This window comes from Trachurus japonicus, chromosome 10 (assembly GCF_045865225.1).
Source record: "Trachurus japonicus isolate A0001 chromosome 10, Traja_1.0".
Lineage (NCBI taxonomy): Eukaryota > Metazoa > Chordata > Actinopteri > Carangiformes > Carangidae > Trachurus > Trachurus japonicus.
This window is the reverse complement of record NC_140916.1, coordinates 30,973,350-30,995,389: the sequence shown is the minus strand read 5'-3', so window position 1 is coordinate 30,995,389 and position 22,040 is coordinate 30,973,350. Positions and strand designations below refer to the sequence as shown.

The 22,040-nt window shown below is 44.4% G+C and overlaps 1 protein-coding gene across 1 annotated transcript in view; it reads right to left on the bottom strand.

Moving 5' to 3' along the window:
* The window catches only part of LOC146980275 (myotilin-like), a 30,514-nt gene extending 12,927 nt beyond the window's left edge, over positions 1-17,587 (bottom strand). Inside the window, exon 1 of the mRNA XM_085788563.1 lies at positions 17,531-17,587. The gene's annotated coding sequence lies outside the window, so the exon portion shown is untranslated. The remainder of the gene's footprint in view (positions 1-17,530) is intronic.
* Between the last annotated feature and the right edge of the window lie 4,453 nt (positions 17,588-22,040).

Sequence of the window (22,040 nt, the reverse complement as noted above, 5' to 3'; positions counted from 1 at the left end):
GTCGTTTTTGGCGCCAAATTAACTCGTCCAAAACGATTCGCCCGACACGCTCCAAATTTGATAGACAACATCTTCTGACCAAGGGGGCAGTTGTCGGTCTGAGAAGTGAAGCTCACTTCCGCGTTCAAAAAACTGCAATCCCCTCGGATTCCTCTGGGGGCTGGTGTCAGAAGGGAGCATTCCTCATAGACCCCCATGTTAAAATCGCCGACTTTACGTCCTCAGTAAACATGTTAAAAGCCTGGTGTCAGAACGTTTTTTCGTCTCAATCGATTCTACCCGAGCACACACTCTGAGGGGGGTGAATTTTTTTTTAACTCTACCGTTTTACTGTTATTAGGTTAAAACTCTGGCCAATTAGGGCGCGAAAACGTTGAGTGACAGGTCCGAGCAGCTCCGTGGACAGCTGCTTCGAGGCCAGTGGGCGGGTTCTCGGCCGGCCAATCCAACATGGCGCTGTTCAGGCCGCCATATTTGAGTCACAAAAACGACTCCCCAAAACCAATGGGTGACGTCACGGACGCTACGTCCATTCTTTTTACAGTCTATGCTTCTGACCTAGCTGAGTAAAGATTGTGCTCCGTAGCTCGATACGTCAAAGGGCGTGGCTTCTGGTGGGCGCCAAAGTTGGGCTCGATTGCCATCCAAATTCGGTTGGCTGTCACGCCCACATACTTTATCCTATCAACTTCAAACTTGAATTGCAATTACGGCAGTGAGTCCCTGATTCGCCCGATATATCACTATCCCACTTTACTCAATGCGCCCCCCGGTGGTAACAGGAAGTGACCTGGTTTACACTTACATTGTCAAATCGACTTCAAATGTTACACGTGTGATGACACTCCGCCCCTGAACACACCCACCCACATCTGGATTCATACAAATGCGCCCCCTGGTGGTAACAGGAAGTGACCTGTTTTACATTTACATTGTCCGATTCACATCGAACTTCAGGTGCTTGATCCCGGTCAGCTCCTGAACGTCGCTACCCGCTTCTGGCTTCGTAGCGCCACCTAGTGGACGAACCGCACGTTGCATTTTTCCGCTTCCGCAGCGCTTTTTCGCCATTCTCGCTTCGCGCCACAGCCCCCGCACGCCTCAGGCCCCCGCAGTCACATGGGTCGAGCGAGGGCCGATCATCGCCGCTTGCGGCTTTAATTAGGGCCCGAGCGGCGACTGCAAGTCGCCCAGCGAAAGCCCTATTGTAATTGCTCTGTTTATTATTATTCTTTCTTTCTTTCATTCTTTTTCTCTCAAAAGGATCGCATTTTTGGAGGCTTCAACATGCCCCAAAACGCGTAAATTTTGGCATGCACATTAGGACTGGCGAAAAATTTGATATTTTAAAGTCGTTGGAAATGGGCGTGGCCAAATGGCTAAATAGCGCCCCCTAGAAAATTTCAAAACATCAGCCCCGCCTTTGTGTGTCACCTAGACGAATGAAATTTAATGGGTTTATAGAACATGGCAAGACACACAAAAAAGCCTCTTAATGTCATGGTGAAATCACAACAGGAAGTCGGCCATTTTGATTTGAATTTTTGACCTGTTTGATCTAACTTCTCCTACAGATTTTGTCCGATTGACTTCAAATTGGCTAGAGACCACCGAGATGCCACTCTGATCAAAAGTTGTGCTCCGCAGGTCTCTAGGTCAAAGGGCGTGGCTTCTGGGGCCTTGAGGATTTTGGCGACTTTTCGTTTGCTCGCCATTTCACCTTCGAACAGCTCTAACGCCCACATACTTTATCCGATCAACTTCAAACTTGCTGGACATAATGTTGGCTCCGCCCTGAACGTCCCGATATATTAATTTCCTACGTCACTCATAGCGCCCCCTGGTGGTAACAGGAAGTGGCCAGGTTTTACCTTAACGTGTACTGATGCCACATAGTTGACCCCATCAACTTCATTCCACTTCTAAAACATGCAGACTAAGGTGGTGAAGCTACATCATGAACGCTGTGAAGCTACGAGTAATGGCGTCCGTGTGGCGACGCGGCGACCATTCCTCGCCATTAAAATACGTTTGCCTTTATGATGGCTTTAATGAACTCGTATCAACATGAAAATTGGTACACAGGTCCAGGGTCACGACCTAAACGTCTCCATATGCTCATAGGCGATCTCACTCATGTTGCCCCCTAGTGGAAACAGGAAGTGGCATATTTTACATCAACATTGTCCGATTTCCTCCAAACTTCACATGTGTGATGAGAGACTGACCCTGAACACACCTGCACGCATCCCATTACTGCCCCCTAGTGGATGAACCATTAACTGCTCATAACTCCCTCATGCTTTGTCCGATTCACTCCAAACTTCACAAGAGTGATGAGGGGCCGCCCCTGAACGCACCCACCTACAACTGCTTAGCGCCACCTGGTGGATGAACAAAACATTGCAGCCCCGACATGCCTCAGGCCCCGCGGTTGCATGTGTGAGCGAGGGCCCGTCATCGCCGCTTGCGGCTTTAATTAGGGCCCGAGCGGCGACTGCAAGTCGCCTGGCGAAAGCCCTATTGAAATTCGTTCATGCCCCAACGTGCAAGTGACCCCAAAGTGCAAGTGACCCCAAAGTAATCAAGTAATCAAGTAATCATGTGGTATGGAAGACCCCCGGGGAAAAATGCTATATTGAAATTGTAATGTTTATTATTATTATTAGGGCCCGAGCGGCGACTGCAAGTCGCCCAGCGAAAGCCCTATTGTAATTGCTTTGTTTATTAGGGCCCGAGCGGCGACTGCAAGTCGCCCAGCGAAAGCCCTATTGAAATCGCGCTGTTTATTATTATTATTATTCTTCTCCGCCTTTAAACCCCAATTTCGCCCCTTTCCCAAACGCGAAAATGCGTCTACTTTTGCACGGACGTCCGGCCTGATCCGAAATTCGATATTTTTGGGTGGTCGCACATGGTCGACGCGAAATGGCTAAATAGCGCCCCCTACAATTTTGCCAAAAACCCATAGGGAAAAAAATGACGTTAACGAAAGCGGACCAAAATCGCCACACATATTTATCAATGCGAGATGAACAAAAAATCCTCATATAGCGAAGCCCGAAACCCAACAGGAAGTCGGCCATTTTGGTTCAAAGTTCGTTTACGCAAAACGAACTCGTCCGAGGGGTTACGCCCGATCGGCTCCAAATTGGGTCCAGAACATCGTCAGACCTAGCTGAGCTTATCTTGTGCTCCGCAGGTCTGTAGCTCAAAGCGCTTGGCCTCTGGCGTGCCCCGAAGTTTGGCGACTGTTTCGGTGCTCGCCATGTAAATACGAACGGCTCTCATGCCCACATACTTGATCGTAGACGCTTCAAACTTGGTGCAAAAATCTATGGCGAGACCCTGAACGATCCGACATATTATTTGCCTACGTCGCTCATAGCGCCCCCCGGTGGTAACAGGAAACGTACAAAAATTCGTTAAAAATACGTAGTTCACTAAATCGACTTTGTTCCACTTCTAGTACATGCTGAACCAGTTGCTGAAGCTACATTATGAACGCTTTGAAGATACGACGAACGGCGTCCGTGTGCCGCCGCGGCGACTGACGATTTTTTGTCGTAAAATTACGTTTGCCTATTACGCGCACATACTTCGTCGTAGCCACTTGAAATTCAAAGGACATGACGTTGGCTCCGCCCTGAACGTTTTGATGTATCGACTTCCTGCCTGGCTCATAGCGCCCCCCGGTGGTAACAGGAAGTACGCAAAAATTCATTAAAAATCTATACTTCACCCGATCAACTTCATTCCACTTCTAATACATGCAGAACCAGTTGCTGAAGCTACATTATGAACGCTGTGAAGATACGACGAACGGCGTCCGTGTGCCGCCGCGGCGACTGACGATTTTTTATCGTACAATTACGTTTGCCTTTTTCGTGGCTTTAACGAAGTCGTGTCCTCACGAAATTTCATACACGGGTCAAGAATGGCGAGCTCTTTCAGCAGATAGAGTCGTTTCCTATGGGCGTGGCTAAATGCCTCAATAGCGCCCCCTTGAAGTTTTTCCGAAATTCTTCATAGACAAATTTCGCTTACTTTGTCGAACACATACAAAACTCGACACACACATGTATCATACCCAAACATACAAAAAATTGAATTGGAGCCACGCCCTAAACCCAACAGGAAGTCGGCCATTTTGGTGTAGATTTTTCCCGCCTAAAATTAACTCCTCCCAGAGCGTTCGCCCGATCAAGTTCAAATTAGGTACACCACATCTCCAGACCTAGCTGAGCTTATCTTGTGCTCCGTGAGTCCGTAGGTCAAAGGGCGTGGCTGCCAGCGCTCAATTCACTTTGGCGTGCTCGCCATGTCCATACGAGTGGCTCTCACGCCCACATACTTCATCCAATCAACTTCAAACTTGCTGGACATGATGATGGCTCCGCCCTGAACGTCCCGATATATTAACTTCCCACGTAACTCATAGCGCCCCCGGTGGTAACAGGAAGTGTACTAAAATTTGGAAAATGTACATTCTTTGCCCCATCAACTTCATTCCACTTCTAATACATGCAGAACCAGTTGGTGAAGCTCCATCATGAACGCTGTGAAGCTACGAGTAATGGCGTCCGTGTGGGGGCGCGGCGACAATTCCTCGCCATGACAATACGTTTGCCCTTTGGTTAGCTTTATTGAACTCGTAGCAAAATGAAAATTGGTACACAGGTCAAGGGTCACAACCTCAACGTTTCTATATGGTTGTAGGCGATCTCACTCCTTTCGCCCCCTAGTGCAAACAGGAAGTGCCATATTTTACATCAACATTGTCCGATTTCCACAAAACTTCACATGTGTGATGAGGGACTGACCCTGAACACACCTGCACCCATCCCATTACTGCCCCCTAGTGGACGAACCTTTAACTGCTCATAACTCCCTCATGCTTTGTCCGATTCACTCCAAACTTCACATGAGTGATGAGGGGCGGCCCCTGAATGCACCAGACCACTTGCGGTGACTGCCCCCTGGTGGATGAACGAAACATTGCATTTTTTGCCTCCTTCCGGGTTTTTTTCTCCATTTCTGCTCCGCGCCACGGCCCCGGCGTGCCTCAGGCCCCGCGGTGGCATGGGCGAGCGAGGGCCCGCCATCGCCGCTTGCGGCTTTAATTATTATTATTATTATTATATTCTCCCTAAAATCGCATTTTTGGGGGCTTCAACATGCCCGAAAACGCGTAAATTTTGGCATGCACATCAGGACTCGCGAAAAATTTGATATTTTAAAGTCGTTGGGAATGGGCGTGGTCAAATGGCTGAATAGCGCCCCCTAGAAAATTTCAAAACATCAGCCCCTCCTTTGCGTTTCACCTACATGCATGAAATTTGGTGGGCTTATAGAACATGGCAAGACACACAAAAAAGCCTCTTAATGACATGGTGAAATCACAACAGGAAGTCGGCCATTTTGATTTGAACTTTTGACCTGTTTGATCTAACTTCTCCTACAGATTTTGTCCGATTGACTTCAAATTGGCTAGAGACCACCGAGATGCCACTCTGATCAAAAGTTGTGCTCCGCAGGTCTCTAGGTCAAAGGGCGTGGCTTCTGGGGCCTTGAGGATTTTGGCGACTTTTCGTTTGCTCGCCATTTCACCTTCAAACAGCTCTAACGCCCACATACTTTATCCGATCAACTTCTAACTTGCTGGACATGATGACGGCTCCGCCCTGAACGTCCCGATATATTAATTTCCTACGTCTCTCATAGCGCCCCCCGGTGGTAACAGGAAGTGGCCAGGTTTTACCTTAACGTGTACTGATGCCACATAGTTGACCCCATCAACTTCATTCCACTTCTAAAACATGCAGACTAAGGTGGTGAAGCTCCATCATGAACGCTGTGAAGCTACGAGTAATGGCGTCCGTGTGGCGACGCGGCGACCATTCCTCGCCATTAAAATACGTTTGGCTTTATGATGGCTTTAATGAACTCGTATCATCATGAAAATTGGTACACAGGTCCAGGGTCACGACCTCAACGTCTCCATATGCTCATAGGCGATCTCACTCATGTTGCCCCCTAGTGGAAACAGGAAGTGGCATATTTTACATCAACATTGTCCGATTTCCACGAAACTTCACATGTGTGATGAGGGACTGACCCTGAACACACCTGCACGCATCCCATTACTGCCCCCTAGTGGACGAACCTTTAACTGCTCATAACTCCCTCATGCTTTGTCCGATTTACACGAAACTTCACATGTGTGATGAGGGACTGACCCTGAACACACCTGCACGCATCCCATTACTGCCCCCTAGTGGATGAACCATTAACTGCTCATAACTCCCTCATGCTTTGTCCGATTCACTCCAAACTTCACATGTGTGATGAGGGGCTGACCCTGAACACACCTGCACGCATACCATTACTGCCCCCTAGTGGATAAACCATTAACTGCTCATAACTCCCTCATGCTTTGTCCGATTCACTCCATACTTCACATGTGTGATGAGGGACTGACCCTGAACACACCTGCACGCATACCATTACTGCCCCCTAGTGGACGAACCATTAACTGCTCATAACTCCCTCATGCTTTGTCCGATTCACTCCAAACTTCACATATGTGATGAGGGACTGACCCTGAACACACCTGCACGCATCCCATTACTGCCCCCTAGTGGATGAACGAAATATTAATTTTTTTTTGCCTCCTTCCTGGTTTTTTCTCCCTTTCACCTTCGCGACACATCCCCGGCGTGCCTCAGGCCCCGCGGTCGCATGGGTGAGCGAGGGCCCGTCATCGCCGCTTGCGGCTTTAATTAGGGCCCGAGCGGCGACTGCAAGTCGCCCAGCGAAAGCCCTATTGAAATCGCGCTGTTTATTATTATTCTTTATTATTCTTGCGTTCTTAAAACCCCAATTTCGCCCCTTTCCCAAAGGCGAAAATGCGTGTACTTTTGCATGGGCGTCCGGCCGGATCCGAAATTCGATATTTTTGAGTTGTCACACACGGTCGACGCAAAATGGCGGAATAGCGCCCCCTACAAAGTCCAAAAATGCCCATAGGGAATTTTGCTAACTTTGTCCTACGCTCACAAAATTTGGTACACATATGTATTATACCCAAATATGCAAAAAAGCCTCTTGACCTCATGACCTCAACCCAACAGGAAGTCGGCCATTTTGGTTTTGATTTTTCCCGCCTAAAATTAACTCCTCCCAGAGCGTTCGCCCGATCAAGTTGAAATTAGGTACACCACATCTCCAGACCTCGCTGAGCTTATCTTGTGCTCCGTGAGTCCGTAGGTCAAAGGGCGTGGCTGCCAGCGCTCAATTCAGTTTGGCGTGCTCGCCATGTACATACGAGTGGCTCTCACGCCCACATACTTCATCCAATTAACTTCAAACTTGCTGGACATGATGATGGCTCCGCCCTGAACGTCCCGATATATTCACTTCCCACGTAACTCATAGCGCCCCCCGGTGGTAACAGGAAGTGTACTAAAATTTTGAAAATGTACATACTTTGCCCCATCAACTTCATTCCACTTCTACAACATGCAGAACCAGTTGGTGAAGCTACATTATGAAGACTGTGAAGCTACGAGTAATGGCGTCCGTGTGGTGACGCGGCGACCATTCCTCGCCATGACAATACGTTTGCCCTTTGGATGGCTTTATTGAACTCGTATCAACATGAAAATTGGTACACAGGTCAAGGGTCATGACCTCAACGTTTCCATATGCTCGTAGGCGATCTCACTCATTCACCCCCTAGTGGAAACAGGAAGTGCCATTTTTTGCATCAACATTGTCCGATTTCCACGAAACTTCACATGTGTGATGAGGGACTGACCCTGAACACACCTGCACGCATCCCATTACTGCCCCCTAGTGGACGAACCTTTAACTGCTCATAACTCCCTCATGCTTTGTCCGATTTACACGAAACTTCACATGTGTGATGAGGGACTGACCCTGAACACACCTACACGCATCCCATTACTGCCCCCTAGTGGACAAACTTTTAACTGCTCATAACTCCCTCATGCTTTGTCCGATTTCCATGAAACTTCACATGTGTGATGAGGGGCTGACCCTGAACACACCTGCACGCATCTCATTACTGCCCCCTAGTGGACGAACCTTTAACTGCTCATAACTCCCTCATGCTTTGTCCGATTCACTCCAAACTTCACACGAGTGATGAGGGGCGGCCCCTGAACGCACCACACCACATGCGGTGACTGCCCCCTGGTGGATGAACGAAACATTGCGTTTTTTGCCTCCTTCCAGGTTTTTTCTCCATTTCTGCTCCGCGCCACGGCCCCGGCGTGCCTCAGGCCCCGCGGTGGCATGGGCGAGCGAGGGCCCGCCATCGCCGCTTGCGGCTTTAATTATTATTATTATTATTCTTCCGACATTTCGTGCCCCAATTTCGCCCCTTTCCCAAATGCGAAAATGCGTATACTTTTGCACGGACGTCCGGCCTGATCCGAAATTCGATATTTTTGGGTGGTCGCACATGGTCGACGCAGAATGGCGGAATAGCGCCCCCTACAAAGTCAAAAATGCCCATAGAGAATTTTGCTATCTAACTTTGTCCTATGCTCACAAAATTCGGTACACAGCTGTATTATACCCAGATGTGCAAAAAAGCCTCTTGACCTCATGACCTCAACCCAACAGGAAGTCGGCCATTTTGGTTTTGATTTTTCCCGCCTAAAATTAACTTCTCCCAGAGCGTTCGCCCGATCAACTTGAAATTAGGTATACCACATCTCCAGACCTCGCTGAGCTTATCTTGTGCTCCGTGAGTCCGTAGGTCAAAGGGCGTGGCTGTCAGCGCTCATCAGACTTTGGCGTTCTCGCCATGTCCATACGTGTGGCTCTCACGCCCACATACTTCATCCAATCAACTTCAAACTTGCTGGACATGATGATGGCTCCGCCCTGAACGTCCCGATATAGTCACTTCCCACGTAACTCATAGCGCCCCCCGGTGGTAACAGGAAGTGTACTAAATTTTGAAAATGTACATACTTTGCCCCATCAACTTCATTCCACTTCTACAACATGCAGAACCAGTTGGTGAAGCTACATTATGAAGACTGTGAAGCTACGAGTAATGGCGTCCCTGTGGGGGCGTGGCTAACATTCCTCGCCATGACAATACGTTTGCCCTTTGGATGGCTTTAATGAACTCGTATCAACATGAAAATTGGTACACAGGTCCAGGGTCACGACCTCAACGTTTCTATGTGCTCATAGACGATCTCACTCATTCGCCCCCTAGTGGAAACAGGAAGTACCATATTTGACATCAACATTGTCCGATTTCCATGAAACTTCACATGTGTGATGAGGGGCTGACCCTGAACACACCTGCACGCATCCCATTACTGCCCCCTAGTGGACAAACTTTTAACTGCTCATAACTCCCTCATACTTTGTCCGATTGACACGAAACTTCACATGAGTGATGAGGGGCCGCCCCTGAACGCACCACACCACATGCGGTAACTGCCCCCTGGTGGATGAACGAAACATTGCAATTTTGGCCTCCTTCCAGGTTTTTTCTCCATTTCTGCTCCGCGCCACAGCCCCGGCGTGCCTCAGGCCCCGCGGTGGCATGGGCGAGCGAGGGCCCGCCATCGCCGCTTGCGGCTTTAATTATTATTATATTCTCCCTAAAATCGCATTTTTGGGGGCTTCAACATGCCCCAAAACGCGTCAATTTTGGCATGCACATCAGGCCTCGCGAAAAATGTGATATTTTGAAGTCGTTGGAAATGGGCGTGGCCAAATGGCAAAATGGCACCCCCTAGAAAATTTCAAAATATCAGCCCCGCCTGTGCGTTTCACCTAGAGGCATGAAATTTGGTGGGCTTATAGAACATGGCAAGACGCACAAAAAAGCCTCTTAATGTCATCATGAAATCACAACAGGAAGTCGGCCATTTTGATTTGAACTTTTGACCTTTTTGAACTAACTCCTCCTAGGGGTTTTGTCCGATTGACTTCAAATTGGCTAGAGACCATCGAGATGCCATGCTGATCAAAAGTTGTGCTCTGAATGTCTGTAGGTCAAAGGGCGTGGCTTCTAGGGCCTTGCTAATTTTGGCGACTTTTCATTTGCTCGCCATTTCACCTTCGTACAGCTCTAACGCCCACATACTTTATCCGATCATCTTCAAACTTGCTGGACATGATGACGGCTCCGCCCTGAACGTCCCGATGTATTAATTTCCTACGTCACTCATGGGAAGTGGCCAGGTTTTACTTTAACATGTACTGATGGCACATACTTGACCCCATCAACTTCATTCCACTTCTAAAACATGCAGACTAAGGTGGTGAAGCTATATAATGAACGCTGTGACGCTACGAGTAATGGCGTCTGTGTGGCGACGTGGCGACCATTCCTCGCCATGAAAATACGTTTGGCTTTTTGATGGCTTTAATGAACTCGTATCAACATGAAAATTGGTACACAGGTCATGACCTCAACGTCTCCATATGCTCGTACGCAATCTCACTCATGTTGCCCCCTAGTGGAAACAGGAAGTGCCATATTTTACACCAACATTGTCCGATTTCCACGAAAATTCACATGTGTGATGAGGGACTGACCCTGAACACACCTGCATGCATCCCATTACTGCCTCCTGGTGGATGAAACATTAACTGGTCATAACTCCCTCATGCTTTTTCTGATTCACTCCAAAAACAAAACATTGCATTTTTTTCCTCCTTCCAGGTTTTTTCTCCCTCTCTGCTTCACGCCACAGCCCCAATATGCCTCTGGCCCCGCGGTCGCATGTGTGAGCGAGGGCCCGTCATCGCCGCTTGCGGCTTTAATTATTATTATTATTATTATTGTATTTTCTATGTATTCATTTTCTTTTCTTTATCATTTTATTTTCTTCTTATTATCATTTGTTTATTTTGATTGTCTTTATTATTACCTTGCCTGTGGGAATACGTTGTACTGTTTTTTGCATATTTGAAAACTTCAAAATAAAGTATAAAGGAGCTGGGGGATATGATGATGTGTTTGTTTATGGTCTTAGATGTATTGTTTTGTGTATATGTGTTCATGGCGCCTGGAGTCTCTGGTCTGTCCAGGACGAATTTCTCCCAAGGGAGACAATAAAGACAAACTAAACTAAACTAAACTATTCCAAAAAAAAAAAGAAGAGACAGTCAGAAACTTTTACCCATTTCAATTAGCTGGAGATATTTAGCATAGACTTAAATGCCAAATTTTACTACATGAGACAACACATGGAAATAATATGCAGGGTGGAGTTAAAAGGAAGTCGTTCCGATCGATTAATTAGAGTGTCCTCCTGCTCCTCAAATGTGAAAAAAGGCAAATAACTGAAATATTATGATGAAAGGGAAGTTAAAAAAAAATAGACAGATAGCAGATATTGCACACAGCAGTAATGTATTTACCATGTTGTATGTACGACTATTAAGTCCTGTAAAATGACATTTGCTATTTATTTGTTAATACAGCTTTTGAACTTGACATTTTAAGGCACACAAAGTTAATGTGGAGCATGTTCTTACAGTGAAATTGAGTTTGCTTGGGGTGAACAGCTTGGGTGTTGGGGCTTTCTCCCTGACTTGCGCTGGAGGTGGTGGTGAGGGCGGAGGGGGAGGGCTGGGCATACAGGCTCGGACCACGACCTCTGGTGACCTTTGGCCCTCTAAGCTCAAGGCACTCTCCTCCTCGGCGTGAGCAAATGCTCCTTCAGAGGAGTGGTTGGCAGGCTGAGGCTCTGGAAAACTGACATAAAGACACACACAGACATATTAACCAAGATTTGAATGAATGTAGGGTTTTTTATATCTAATCGTCCCCCGATAGCCAAGCAGTTCAAATGTTGCCAATATTCAAAGATCTTGATGCAAATTAATACTTCATTAAGTCTTTTATACATTCACAACTGTAATTGAACATTTTCCAGTCCTTTTAAATACGAACAATATAGGCATAAACACAGGTGTTCTGAAAGTATTTTTGTGGTGACACCTGATTCAATATCAAAATCTACTAGACTACCAATAGCAAGCTGCTAGTCAAACAGCTGCTCCTTAGTAGAGGAAAGCTAACAAAATCTACAGTATCTCTGTATTTTATTTAATCTTCTGTGTGAGATGATTCTACACCAGCCGATGTCAATCATGTTGCAGAGTGCACAGCTGCGTTTTTTCAGTGGACAATTTGAACCGCTCAGATTTTTTACCATCAAAATCAATATGACGACTGGTGGACAAAATCATAAATATGCATAACTACAGATTATGTGTTCCTGTCCGGCTGCCATGGCACCACTGGGACAGTCTAATGAGAGTAACAGATCCCCTTTCAGCCCACTCAAAATGTTCCCGTCATATCAAGCCTCGCCGGTCCTCTACTTTTCTACTAGGAAAGAATTTTGTTCCCGTGGCAACCACGTAGTCTGTGCTACGCGGGGACTATAATGACAATAGCAGTCCCTCTCTTCGCTCTCTCTCTCTCACTCACACACACACTCACTTCTATATAGTCACTCTGTGTTGTTCTGCATGTCAGGGCACATGATGGTTTGGACCAACCAGCTTCAGCTGACCTACACTCTGACTCTGACACCGTCTTCCCATGGGAGAGTGGTCTCAAGACTTTTGGACCCTACTCCATCCTAGCCTACATCCTGAGAATTTTGAACTTTGTACAAAGATAAACTGAGCAAATGTTGAGTGAGTCAGATGTATGACCACTGAGTTACAGTCACTCACACTGATCGTATTGCTGCTATGCCGTCATGAGGAAATACAATCTAAAGGATCTCTCACAGCTGATAGGAAAATGCCTGAGTGAACTCAACCACCATAGCAACGCTATGGGATAAAATAACTAAATGGGTAACTTCATAGGTAATTTTGTTAAGATTTAGAGGATGAATAAAACTCAGTGTTTCCCCTAGCCATTTTGTCTTGGAGGGGTGGGGGGTAGATGAGTCGGGCTACAAACACACACATTGGCCTCTAGTATTTGTTAATTGCGGTGTTTTATTTTGAAAAGGGTCTGACCGGAGGCCAGTACTGCGAAGGAGGCTCGACATGGCCAGGCTTTGTGTTCATGATGCAGCTGAACAAAACCTCAAGTCCCGGCCCGAGTTAACACGGTACTACGAAGCTGGTTATCAACTCAGAATCAGTGTCGCTGCAAATATGACAAGAGAGGAGGCTGCTGTTAATTTCTGACAGCTGAACATTGTGCTACTTTTAAATATGAAGCTTTATTCATTTAAATTAAGTAAACTAGAGCAACAAGTTATTTTAAATTCTATTTTATATTGTTTTCATATATTTCACTGATCGAAATTATAGAATACGAGTGGGTTTTTTATGTGCTGTGGCTATACAAGCAAATCTCATATTGTCTCTGTACAAAGACAACAAAGACTTAATCAAGATTTGCGTTTGGGCAACACTGAAATATAACAGGCAAAACATCGAAATTAATTTATTCATGGCCACATTAAGTGAAATTATTAACTTTACCGATTATCCATCTGTCCTGCTGTGAGTGGACAACTTATTTCAGTGGTGACTGACTGTATAAAAAATAAGATATAGGCTATAATGAGCTCCTGACGCTCAGCTCAACGGGTGAGGAGGCGGAGAAAACTCTCAACGGAGACGCTCAGAGAGAAAGTAAACAGCAGCGGATCAGCTGGTCTCTCCCTCCGTACAAACGCTCCGTTCTGATCCAGCTCCACTGGACTTTCAAAGTAAAGGTGACGCAGCTGTAAATGAGTTACACAGTGAAACAGCGGTGCTTTTATCGCCAGTTTTATGATTAAACTCTGAACATAACCTGGTCGGGACCATAAATTACCGTGGTGATCTAGTCGGGTTAAAAGAGAGCCACCTTTGCAGTACAGGAGAGCCTGGCTTTTTAGACTCAACACACTCTCGCTAACCCACTAAACTGGCTTTGCAGTACACCTCGGATTCTCTCGTGTTTATTTGTTTGACTTCCTGCCCGGCTTGATGCGGTCGCTCGCGGCTCGGGCACAAAATAGACCAGACGCCAAAACGACTGCTGCAGGGCGCGAGCCGGCCGCGGAGGTGCACGCCGCGGTGAATCTGATGAAGTTTGCGGCGCTTCTTCCTCGCCCGGTGTGTACCCGCCGTGAGCGCTGGTATTTAAAAATCAGATGGCAGAGGGAGAATATCGCTACATTTTCTTTTTTATAAAGACGTTAGGTTAGGCGGCAGCTCTTTGTTGTTAAGGCGGCCGCCTTAACAGGAAAGCGCTGCGGGAAACCCTGAAGAGGCACTACTACTCAAGCAATATGTGATGTTGCTTTTATGCAACAGTTTCAACAATTCCATCTAAGCATGGATAAATGTTTAAAACTCAATAAATGTGAAAAAGACACTTTAGTCTTGCAAGGCAGACTGGAGTAGATCATGAGGATCCTTTGCACACCAATAGACTGAAGCAGAAATCATTATGAATCAAATAGTTTTGAATCGAAAATTGATTTTGAATCAAATCGTAGCCCCAAAAATATGAATCAAATCTAATCGTTAGATAGTAAAATATTCCCACCCCTAACAGGTAGATATTGTTATAAAAATGACAACATTATTCCATTATTACCATAAGCATAACATATAACAAACAGGCCTGGCTAATACTGAGTGACAGTATGAATGTAGCTGATGTGTTCATCAGGCTCTGACGCTGATATTTGACTTGGCAAAACAGGAAAAGCACAGGTGGAGATAATAACATTAACGATGGTAACGATGGCTCCAGTGAACTGTCCCAGGAAGCCGTGGCAGTGAGACAACACAGAATAAGCACACAGCAGGGAGGAATGCTACTCACTAAAAGCCAATATGAGTAAATCCAACATGCACAGACAGTAAAATAGAGAATCTAAGCAGCTTCTCCTCTTCTTCAGTGGAGAAGCACAGTGCACAGTGACTCTAATAATTCAAATCGATAACCTTGGTATTTTCACCAAGCAGCGGTTTAAAATGCTGATGTGAAAGTAACGTGTGCGTTGGTGTGATTTAGTGATGTGGCATGTGTGTCTCCGCGTGCGTATTTGTGTTTGTGCGATTAAGTGGGCAAAGCTATATCGGTCTTGGAATTCGGACATCAGCTGGCAGGTGCAGACACTCCACTGGTGAACCAACCCTTTTCAACACACTCTCGCACACACACAGTCTGCACAGCATTGTGGGTATAGGAGCACGCTAAGTTGTAAGTCCTCTGTATGACCGACAACAACAGAGGGACAACAATAACTAGTAAACATTTACAAAATACATGTCTCAGTCTCAACCAAGCTGGATTACTCTTCATTATACTACAGTCACATTCACCATTCACATTCACAAGGGGTAGAAAGCAATTATACATTAAAGTTTCATTGTGAAAGGGACTGTGGACGAGCATCCTTCTTTTCATTTATACTTGAATTGTGCGTATACATGTCTACCTAATGTTCAGGGATAAAACTGAGTTTGTCAGAATTACCAATGATCAAAAACGCCACTCAGACATAAAATTATAACAGGAAACAGTTGTTGTTTTTTTCGTGGTTGATTGGTCCATATCTGTGGCCTTTTCTTTGTGTATTATTAGTAATTTGATTAGAAACTTATTTTTAGTTTTAATTATTTCCCATATTATTTCCCACAATACACAGCATGATTTGTATTTCATGGCTGATTAGTGTATACAAACTGACAATACCTTCAACTAAGCCTTAACCGGTGAACTCATCTGATCAAAATTAGTGCTGCTGGCACACACAAATTTCCCTCCTTCGGGATTAATAAAGTTAATTCAATTCAATTCAATTCAATTCAATTCAATTCAATTCAATTCAATTCAATTCCTTTACATGTCGTGCCATTCTAACTTAATAGTTTGTGTTCAACAGTTAGATAATTTTCTGTGCTGTCCTTTATTTCTGTAAGAGCCAGTCAGTGCTAGGTGGAGGGAAATTTTCCGAGGTTGAGGAAGGCCAAAGTCATGACAGAAAAAAAACAAACACCAAAAACATTTAACGAAAGATTTGTAACTTCTGACAAGAAGTCTCAGGGAAAATCCACATATTGAAGGGCAGGAGTCCAGGAAAAGTCCACAACAACAGAAGCACCACATGTTATGGTTAATCAAGTTCATGTCCTCCACTAAAAAATCCAAAAAACTAAATAATCAGATAAACTTCAAGTTGGTCAGAGAACCTCAACATGACCTTAAAAGCAAGATCACTGCCAACAGTTTCAGAACAACTGTTGTTGTTTGCAGCAGCACTGTGCCGGGGGGTAGTGGGGGGTTTCTGAAGGACACAGACGCCATGTCTGTACTTCACATTACAGATGAGATCATAGCCCTGGACACTGATATAGAGTGGACACAGTATACTCAGCCAGACATATTTCACACCGTGAACCAACTCACTGAGTTTGAACGTGAACCAAAGTATCAAGTCAAAGTTGAACTGACATTAACACAATCACATCCAACACCGAAGACAGGATTCTCAGCTGTGGTATTTTTCATTGTATTACAACATATAATCCAGTGTTGGCCACATATTGACAATCTCTTTCCGGAGTAATATCCCACACTGGAAAATAGCTTGAGTGGAGATGTCAGTTTGCCATTGCACTTGGACTGATACAGGTGACAAGTAAATGCATCATTATTTAAACAACTTGTTGCTTCAAACTCCTTGCACATTTATTCTCCATTCATATGAAAGACAAGACATAGCCAAGGAAACTATAGCCTAAATATGAAATTGAAATTGAAACTGAAAATGAAATTGATGATTCTTTTTTTTGTCAATAAACTTTGTTGGCAAAGGGTTAAAAATGAAGGACACACATTACAACTTTGCAGATGAGCTCATATCCCCATTCAAGACACCACTTAGCAGTGGTGTGCTTCCTGACTTGTAGCAAACACAACTCAGTTGGACAATAAGACACAATATTTCTGGGGCTTCCCGAGGTGGATCCTGAAGCAGCGCCAGAGGATTCCCACAATAGTGAGAAGATGGTTAATATCAGTGTCAGCTCAGTTTAGGGGAGAAAAATTAACAAAAAAAACGATACATTTTAGAGAGAGAATATAAAATAGTAAAAGAAAGCGACACGGCGTCGATGGGCTGTTGGGAAAATTGCATTGTGAATTTGACGACGTTTAAATATAGCTAATAATTTTTCTTAAATTAAAGGGTCTATCCCCCCAGGCTGTGTGAAAAAGCACCAGCCAGATGACACAGCCCCCCCAAAATAGACTAAAGTCTACTTAGCAAGTGCTCTAAACATAGTTTGGCCTTTTACGGAGGATGTTGCATATTAAGTTTCCATGATATAAACAAGGAGGGAAAATTTTGCTGGTTTAAACATTAACGTGAACGCAGAAAAACGTCAATGAAGTTTAAAAAAAACGGTGACAGCGGCGACAGTGTCTCGCGCCCTGGGAGGAAAGGAAGTGGCACCTGTGCGGAGATAAACACAACTGCTTTCTTACCTCGTTACACGCTTCAACGCCGCTGTCCTGCCGCTTCAGCTCGGCCTGAATGAAGCTGCACCTCCCCGGCACGGCACGGACCGCGTCCAGACGCCGACGTGAAGCGGGAGGCTGGGCTGCAACAGGTGACACCGCGCGCGCGCTCGCGAGGAGGACGCGAGATGACGTGACCGCGCGCGCCAAACCGACCGGTTTAGTTCACTAGTAAAAAAGCTCAGCATCGTCGCACTGAACCATGGTAACAGTGTCCAGAGCTCTGACATAAGAACTTTTATTCACTGTGTATGTGAATGTAATGCATTCCCATGCATTAGAAAGAAAGAAAGAAAGAAAGAAAGAAAGAAAGAAAGAAAGAAAGAAAGAAAGAACGTAGTGAACTTGGCTTTCTCTATATAACCATAAGAATAGTACAGCAGCGACCTCTTCTAGATCTAATGAGGAACTACAAAGTTGTAAAGCGACTTAAACCCAGAATATGATGCTAAAGGATGATTGAAAAGTTGAATAAATTCGGTATGAGCTTTTTTTCACGTTTTTCTTTTAGAGTTAAATCACAATTATAATTTTAGTTTGGTAAAGGGTGAGAAATGACTCATGAGTATGCAATAGTGGGTTAAAGCAGCACATCCAAACGTCTAACAGGTGCAGGACTAAAAAACAAAATTGACTTATAAGAAAAGAGTGAGGTCTGCACACTGTATAAAGCTCCTAATGTGTTTATTATAGATCAACGTTTCGATCCCAGTGGATCTTTGTCAGGATAAGAGACAAAGGAAACATTTAGGCAATTGGTCCCCACCCCCCAAATCAAACCCGGGATGCAACTCAGGTGAGGCAACCCAAAGACATACACAACAGTAAATTACACTAGAAAATTTCCTCTCGGGAAATTTTGAAAGGCCCACGGGGCTACTGCCGGTTTTGCCATCTCTGTCAACATGGGAATCAAACCCACGATCTTAAGGTCAAGACAGAGCTGATCAGACAGACACATGATCATCTTTCTATAAGCACTGATATGGAGGAGCTGTAACCACATTAGGTTAACTGTGTGTGTGTGTGTGTGTGTGTGTGTGTGTGTGTGTGTGTGTGTGTGTGTGTGTGTGTGTGTGACTATGAGCTGCATCCTGTGTCAGTCTGATTTAGCTGTGTCTGTGTTTATAAACATTTAAACGAGCGCCAGGTGGATTGTTTATGAAGTTAACGAGCTCTGGCCTGAGGATCACAGAGGTTACCACGGCGATAGGGGCCCCCCCAGGCTGAGACAGACAGAAACGTGGAGAAAAAGAGCGATTTTCTGCCTCTGCACCGGTCTCACATTTAGGCTTAGCGTGAGAAAACGGTAACTCCTATCAGAACAAAACACAGATCACATTGCTCTAAGGACTTACTGAAAATTTTGGTACGATTTGGTGTTTCTACAGTAAATATTTTGGAGAGGATGGCAGTTTTAAAACATCAGGCCGTTCTGCTTCTCTCAGAAAATATTTGTATTGGAGTCAATGAGGAGCAGAGACAGACGTGGCCGCACTAAGAGGCTCCGAGTTTAAATTCTGTAAGTCTCTCTGATATTTTGAGCAGATGATGAGTGACAGAACAAGTTTGTCTACAAATTCTGAAAAAATTATGTGTGTGGAGTGTAAATTGTGGCCGTTTGGAGTTTGGAAAGAGAAAAAATCTGGAGTTTTTCTGGCATCTCTCCCACTCTAACCGATGATGTCACGCACTCTGACACGAACATTCCGTGCAATACACAACCATTATAATCTCATAATTTCTCCAAAAATGATCATGGTCATTGAACAGGGATTGATCAAAAACTATATGACCTATCAAAACGTGGAGTAATACGACAATACACAAGACTTGTGTCTACTGTTTAAAGTTTAAATGGAGTCTCTAGGTGAAAGTATGCCTGAGCAGTAGACGTTTGTTAAACTCCAATGATTGGTCTTTTTCGCTCTTTTTTTCCCGCCCGTCCCATTGACTTCAATGCAAAATTTTGCGCAGTTTTTCGCGACTTACGTCGCGAAAAATTCGTACACTGTTGAGAAAAGTAATAGCACACCGATCCCGATCAAGACGCACGTTTTGATATATAATTTGGCCTGCAACTCTTCGAGTTGCAGGACTAGTAGCGAACCGAAAATCGTCCGGAAGATGAAAAACTAGAAAAAGCATTTCCAAGAATGGAAATGGTGTGACTGCTGATAGCAACTGAACGCTGTTGCAGAATTAGCAAATAGTGCAAGCAGTGATCACCATACAAATGTTTGACCAAGGTCAGAATCGAACCCACAGCCTCATGGTCATTAGACTTCCACTCTGCCTCTAGGCCACAGTGCACACACAGTTGCAGAGACTGTTGTCTGTTAATGATCTGCACACTGTCAACATCAAGAAAGCTTGAGAGTCAAGCTTGAATGACTTAGAATGAAAATTTCTGTGAATTTCAGGCTGAGAGCAGCAGTTTCAACATGAAGCAAGTTATCAGAAGTCAACAGAGGACAACTGGGAAAATAATTCACTATAATTGTTGTTGAGGCAAGATTTGAACCAGCAACCTTCAGGTCTCCAGACCAGCAAGCTAACCACTAGGCTACAGACAGAGACAGTATGTGAGGGGTAAAGAAAACCTTTGATAAGAGGATCACTGGCTTCTGCTTAAAAAAAAAGTAAGGAATCGAACCCATGACCTCATGATCAATAAACCTTTACTCTGCCACTTCGCCACAGAGAGCACAGACATAGGCATGTTGCCATTGTAATGTGATGATGTGCTGCAAACGGTGGCAGAAGCAATTAATGCGTCTCTTAATGAACACCTGTAACCAATTGAGGGTGGGGGAGGGGAGCAGAATTCAACATCACATAACAAGATTGCTCAGCCTGGATTCGAACTAGTGACCTTGGGGTTGGCAAGCGGCCACCTTACCAACTGGACTACAGACAGAGTTGTGGAGAACTCTCAGCATTGGGCTGAATGAGAGCAGAGAGCTCCCTGGCTGCATTTAAAAAATATTTAAAATTATTATCTAAGTCTCTTTGCATTTTTGACCAGAATTTTAGCCAGAAGACAAGTGTGGCTACAAAACTGGAGAAAATAATTTGTCTAGAGTTTAATTTGCAGAAAAAGTTAAATATTTTAAAAAGTATAAATAGTTAAAAAGAGAAAAGCCGATAAAGTTCAAAAAAAGCTGCACGTTTTGATATATGAATTGTTGAAATAGCACAACACCTAACACACTAACCATATGGCCACAGAGAACCTGAGTTACAATGAGCTTTATACTATGAGGAATCAAAGACTGTCCAATGACAGCTGAATAATTGGAATCAAAAGTCAAGCAACGATGTGAAATGACTGAGGCAGGAATCGAACCCATCACTAAACCTTTACTCTGCCACTCGGCTACAGAGAGCACACTGCTTTCAAGACTGTTGTCATTCATTGTAATGTGATGATGTGCTGCAAACTGGTATGAGTAATCAAGGAGATAACAAACACCTGTAACCAATTGAAGGCGGGGGAGGAGAGCAGAATTCAACATAACATAACAAGAGCTCTTCCCTTGGATTCGAACCAGTGACCTTAGGGTTGGCAAGCAGCCACCCTAACCCCTACACTACAGTGTTGTTGTGAAGAAGAGAGGTTGAGACTTTGATGAATGTGAGATTTTTCAATGATGCTTAAAATAAAAAGAAATGAGTATAGATTAGCCACACCAAGTAAGGAGAGGACTTTTTTGTGACCTGTGACTATTTTTTGGTGAATTAAAATGAATTAAAAAGCACTTAACAGCAAGTTACAAAGTTGAGCTCCTTCTCCTGCTGATGTGAAAAAAATGCATTAGGCTGAATGAGAGCAGAGAGCTCTCTGGCTGCATTTAAAAAATATTTTAAATTATTATCTAAGTCTTACTTTGCATTTTTGACCAGAATTTTAGCCAGAAGACAAGTGTGGCTACAAAACTGGAGAAAATAATTTGTCTAGAGTTTAATTTGTGGCCGTGCTGACAGTTTAGCCAGAAAAACTCTAGAATGTTTTTTTGCCTCTATCCACTCTGACACCACTCTAGGTCTGCTCGTTAGACGCAATACACACCCATTATAAAGCTGAAAAAAATCAGAAAAAGTTAAATATTTGAAAAAGTATAAATAGTTAAAAAGAGAAAAGTAATGCCGATAAAGTTCAAAAAAAGCTGCACGTTTTGATATATGAATTGTTGAAATAGCACAAAGTATGAAGGACTAGAAGAAGACCGTAAAAAGGCGGAAGAAAATGGCCAAACAGAAGAACAATAGTGTGACTGCTTCAGCAGTCACACTAATAATACTAGAAAAAACATTTCCAAGAATGGAAATGGTGTGAATGCTGAAAGCAATGCTGAATGAGCTGAAGAAATTGTTGAAAGAAAGAAAGAAAAATTGAAACAAGAGAGAAAAAAGAAAAGGACAGAAAGAAAGAAAGAAAGAAAGAAAGAAAGAAAGAATCAAACAAACAAAGAAG